The sequence below is a fragment of the Passer domesticus genome, chromosome 5 (assembly GCF_036417665.1).
Source record: "Passer domesticus isolate bPasDom1 chromosome 5, bPasDom1.hap1, whole genome shotgun sequence".
In the NCBI taxonomy this organism is placed as follows: domain Eukaryota; kingdom Metazoa; phylum Chordata; class Aves; order Passeriformes; family Passeridae; genus Passer; species Passer domesticus.
The window spans coordinates 11,005,955-11,011,954 of NC_087478.1; positions in this window are offsets into that span (position 1 = coordinate 11,005,955).

Consider the following 6,000-nt stretch of genomic DNA (forward strand, 5'->3'; position numbering starts at 1 on the left):
CATTGTCTGCCTGTGCATGTGTACCTGTGCATGTGTACCTGGGAGAGCTGCAAGCCAAATAGCACCAGTTTTATCTCCCACAGCCCTGCAAACGGTGCATAAAGTCTCATGTCTGTGCTATGAACAGACACCTCAAGCCTCAGCAGCAAAAATAGCATTTTCACTCAGGCTTTTGATCTGAGGCTCATACTATCTGGGTTAACCCCAGACATCTGACCAATGCAGCATGTGTGCATGAGTGCCTATTTGTGTAGCTGTAGGAGAGGGGCGGAAAAACAGACACATAGCGTGAATTACTCACCCTAGAGATAGAACAGGAAGTTTCAACCCAAATCTGTAGAGGAAAATTCTAGTTTTGTCTTAACAATCCATATAAGCACGGTCCTTGAAGAAAAGCAAGTAAATCACCTACAGCTTCTCTGCTATAATCTCATTTTGCCTTGCCGTGCACCACTCCAGCTGCAGCAGGGGAGGGAGACAGACGCTTTTTTCTGTTCCAAGGTGGCTTCTCATGTTCCCACAAGGTAAACATGGTGTAAATTGGTAAATGTGCTTCCTGGCCTGCATACCATGGTGCTGCCCAGTCAATGGGTGGGACTACCACACATCCCAGTTTACCAACCTTCAGAGGATTCCCTCAAGCTGAGATGGAGCACAGGCTCACATCAAAGCTGTTTGCCTTCAGTGCCTCCGTGGCTTGGAGCTGTGTTCAAAACCCAGCACACAGCTACCCAAAAGTATGCTTCAGAAAGAAATCAAAGAACTGGGGTGGGAGGCAAGGGTGAAAGAAGCCTACAGCTCTGAGTAAGGGCATCACCTCTGACAATTTTAATACCTCCTTTGTCCAGCAACACAAGACCTTGTGTATTCCTTGTAATTTCGTGTGACTGCATTACAATGATTGCTCACTTTGTCACTGGTTTCTTCTCCCCTTTGCAATAATCTGCAGACTCATGGACTTTCACTATTTGGAGTAATGCAAAAGAACCATAATGCACCATAACACTTTATGTTGTTGTATAATTAATAACGTAATACTGAAATTATAATTAAATTATGATAAATATATCCTATACATGAAAGTCCAATTAATTTTATCTATACTGGCTGTCTGAAAAGTTTTTCTAATCAAAATTATTTAGGATAAAAAATAGATGCTAGCATTTATAGATTTCATAAATAACACTCCTGAAATATACTTTATGTGCAGTTAGTTGGAAGTTTTCTAAAAATGTGGTGTTTCAATGGAAAATGCTGTTTCTGTAAAAGTTACATTTTCCACAGGAAACAATTTTGCCAATGTTTTTCTGCTTTCCGACAAAAACAATGCACTGTTATACTTACAGATGCAGAAATGTCTTTACCATTGAAGTCAGCACAACTTGGGTTAGGGACTCAGCACATGAAAGAACTGGAGCATGGAGTATAAATGCCAGGAAGCTGTTGAACAGCTCAAGGGTACACATAAAAACTAAGTCCAAGCGAAACATTTGTCTTTGATCTGACAAACTGAAATGCAATGTGTCTTTCCACAAATGTCAAAATGTTTCATGCTGGTTGAAAATAGTTAAATGAAACATTCAGGAATATGAGGATCATATACTGTTTGTATACTCTTATCCTCAAAACATTTCAGTATTTAGTCACTTTTGTTTCTGAAGAGGATAAAAATACTGTATCAAGTTTTCTGGCTGATCTTCAGCTACAGTTTAACCACTTAGATTATAAGTAACAAACTAAAAGACAGCAACCCCCATGGAGTCTCAAAATTCTAATTTTGGAAACAAAAGGCAGTGTGGACAATAGATTTGAGTAACATACATGGTATCCTTTCTATACTACAAATTAATTGAATTTCTGATTTAAACCTGAAACTAATCTTATTTTAAATGAGTCATAAAGACCTGATCAGTCTCTGTACAATATGTTCCATTCATATTCATTAACTGCCATGTGACTGCTGAATTTCTTGACATTTGCCTCTATTACTCTAAGTTCAGCAATGACAGACTCCTGTAATTACCACTGAAAATGCTCCTACTACAATTTAATTTTACCTGGCTTGCTTCATTTTTATTTATTTATTTACCATTTTCTGGCATTCATTGTGTGATATTGCTAAAACCCTTTATATGTGACATTTTTTATGCAGGTAATAAATATTTTAGAACAGAATTACTGAGTTTCATGATCAGGGCATATTTCGGAATCCTATAGAAGTGTAGCATACACCTCCCCACCCCATACAAACACAGTTTCAGTACATAGAAGAAACTTTGTTCTTGCTGCAGCACTTACTGAAGCAGCATTGAGGTTTAAAGTGGTTTTTAGGTATTGCTAGCATGCAACTGAAACAAAAATAAGAGTGTGCATTATGATCATCAGCATAATATTCTACCATGACCAGCTTTCAAAAGAAAATATCTGTGAAATACTGTCCAGACTTAAAATGTTTCTGCTTCATTTTTTAAAAATTTAATTTAATTAAGGATTCTTGACTGAAGTACTTCTTTGATTTTTGTGAGTGGAAAAATAAAAGTTTCAGAATACAATCAAGATTTTCTGCAAGTTTTTAACAGTATTAAAATAAATAGCATATGGGTTTCAAATTAATTGCTGTGTCCCCTTTTGATAGTTGCCGTTTGATAACCTCACTGTAAACCCACCCCTGAGAGACCCGATGACTGTCATTTATACATGTCACTATTAATGCAGCAGGAGACCTGCTTTGTGCTATTGGATCGGGAAACCAGGAGCCATTTTCCATCTGTATCTTTTGACCTTATTGAAATTGGACACAGAATTTCTGAAGCCTGTCCTGTGCCTCGGCACAGCCCTGAGCCGGGGTGCCGGGGCCAGCTGCAGCGCTGCGGTGGGCTGCCCCGGGGAACCTCATTTGCCTCCCTGTGACAAAGCTTTCCTCGAGGGTATTCCCCAGGCACAGCCAGCACATCTGAAATGGAAATAGCAGCAGCAGAAGGTAAGCCTGTGCACAGGCCATGCTAGGTAGCTGTGCTCTCCAGCCTTCGCCTGCAAGTATCAGAAAGAGCATCGTTAAAAAACTGGCGTGTTTAAAAGACATCAGGGAAGAATCTCGATGTTCTAATGGGAGGAACTCATTCAAAATGTGATTTTAAAATGGGTAATTGAATAAAAATGAAGTTTTCAGTAACCCTTGTAAAAAAAAATCATAGTATGAAATTTAGCATTGATGAATCCAAAAAGTTACTATAAACTGAATGAGCTTTGCTTAATTTATCTTGTTCAGTTATTGTGAATCAGCCTTGAGAACAAAAGAATTAACCAGTTCTATTTCAAGGTTCTTATCCATTAGCATAGCAGTATTTGTATCATCCTTAAACAAATCTTAGACTTGTTTGTCTCAAGGTTTTACATTCATCAATACACATTAAAGTATTCCCACTTCTCTGAAATGCATCTTTACTGCAAATAAAAAAGAAATTGCTAGATAGAATCTAATCCAAATTATGAAACACTGCTCTTATACCTGGCATAAGCATTCTCTGGATGCACATACTATCTATCCCATTTTATTCTGAAAATCCTATTAAAATAATAAGGACAGAGACTGCTAATGCATTAGATGGACTGGTGAAACTGAGCCCCCTGAGTCCCTCCTGTGAAATGCCTGCTGTTATGACCATTAGTACTCATAATGGCCAGTTCAGATTCTCAACTATTTTGTAGATTTAAAAAAAATATTTTTAATAGTCTCTTAAGGGAAATAGTAAGCTTTATAGTTTGGGAAACAAAACCAGATGGGAAGGGGAAAAAAATTAAAACTAAAGACACTCCTCCCCCTCAAGCCCACAAAAATTATACTATAGGGAGCCACCCTCCTATATACGACCAGATCTGTTTATATGTTAACTTCAAAAAATATGGGTACAGTTATGACTTTATTCTCAAAAGTGAGTTTTCTCCCCACATTTCAGTGAAAGGTTTGCTGTTATATCTGAGCACTATAGCAAAGTGACAGAAGCCCAGCATATACTGTGTCCAACAATATTCCTATTTCATTATCAGAGAGCACAACAATAGTTCCATTGTGTAGGGCAGCTCTCCTTGGAGGTGGAAGGAAGGCTGCACACAAGCTTCCAGAGTGGTCCAGAAATACGATGGTGACACCAGACTGGCTCGTGTAAACAGGAAATCAAACCAGGATGTAAACTGGACTGCTTCCATATTCAGTAATATTTAGCTAAAAATAAACAGTTTAAATAGAGGTAGGAAAGCTAATTCTCTCTGTAAACTCATTTTTCAACTTGAATTTTTCAAGACCTAATAGAAAAATGCAAATAAAATGAGTGTTAGTGTTGCTCTATCAATATGTTTGTAATGAGATTGCAGTAACTTTCAGAGGGCCTATTAGTGTGAAAAGAGCAATGGAAAGTCTCTTTCTAGGGAATAATAATGACTGGGAGATGAAGACTGAAAAGGGATACAACTGATCTATAAGTACACCAATGAATTAAAAAAATCAAGGAGAAGGAAATTCTACTTCAGCTGAAAGACAATGTAATCTTAAGAATAAATAAATACAGACTGTGAACTCTGGAACATTCTGAGAAGGCAGCTCACACAGAGTGAGGAGAAGCTGGGGATTTTTTTGTAAGAGTATTATCTAATGTTATCGCTGTCTTCAAAACCATCATGTGGAGTTCACTTGGAAGATCCTCTGCAGTCCTGAAGTTTCTTATGAATTCTCTGACTGTTGAAATTAGGCCAAACTGCTCTTAAACTTTAGGAATAGGTGAATATAAGGTAAGAACTGGAAAAGAACAGCAAAAATCACCAAGTCCATGCTCCTGCCGGTGCATGTAAATCTGAATATAATCCAATTAATAATTCTGTCAAGCTTCATCACCAAATAAATCACATTATTTACCTCCACTGGCCACACAAGAAGAGTATTCTGAAACCTCAGGCCTATAACTCTGGGAGGTTCTTATTTTCAACTTCAGTTTTTCAAGGATATTCTTTCCAGCACAAAATATCTCTTCATTACAGTCATCTTCTTTTTACTGCATTAGAAAAGTTATGTTTTTGCTCTAGTCTTATGCCATAAACTGTTAATCATTTCTAACAGGGTCTTCTTCCTAGCTGGAGAATCAAATTAATTCTTTAAGATGAATCAGTCTTTCTTGGATGGGGAAGATTAGGTATGTGCCAAGTTCCAGATTATTGAAAGACTTCCCTAACCTCTGCATCTGCTTGCTGAGGATGAAGGGTAAAAGACACAAGGAGTAAATGTAATTCTGAAGGAAAATAAGGAAACACAGGAGGAAGTTTTTTGGTTAGAGTTTCACTGCTGGTAAGCAAGAGCAGTATGTCATTTCCCAGAGTGATGCTTGCTGCCTGAGAACAGCAGCAAGGAATGGCCAAAGGTTCTCTAATGTGTGGCTGTCTTTGTTCCCACCTGGAGTACTGCATCCAGTTCTGGGGTCCTCAGAACAAGAAAGACAGGACACTCACCTGGAGTGAGTCCAGAAAAGGGCCACCAAGATGGCTAGAGGGATGGAGGACCTCATACAAGAAAAGGCTGAGAGAATTTGGTTTATTCAACCTGGAGAAGAGAAGGCTTTGGGGTGATCTAATTGTGATCTTTCAGTACCTGAAGGGAGCCTACAATAAAGATGGAGAAAGACTTTTTACAAGTCCAGGTTGTGATGGGATATGGGTGAATGTATTCAAACTGAAAGACAGTATGTTTAGATTAGATATTAGAAGGAAGTTCTTTGCTATGAGGATGGTGAGATACTGGACCATGTTGCCCAGAGAAGAATTCCTGGGGCAGATCAAGATGGATGGAGTTCTGAGCATGGATGACCAAGATGGATAGAGGTCTGTCTACAGAAAAGTCCTCCTGTCCATGGCAGGGGGGTTGGAACAGGATGATCTTTAAGTTCCCTTCCAATCCAAACCATTCATAGCACTTTCCATTAACAGCTAATCAAGGCCTTGGCATTGCCACAGACT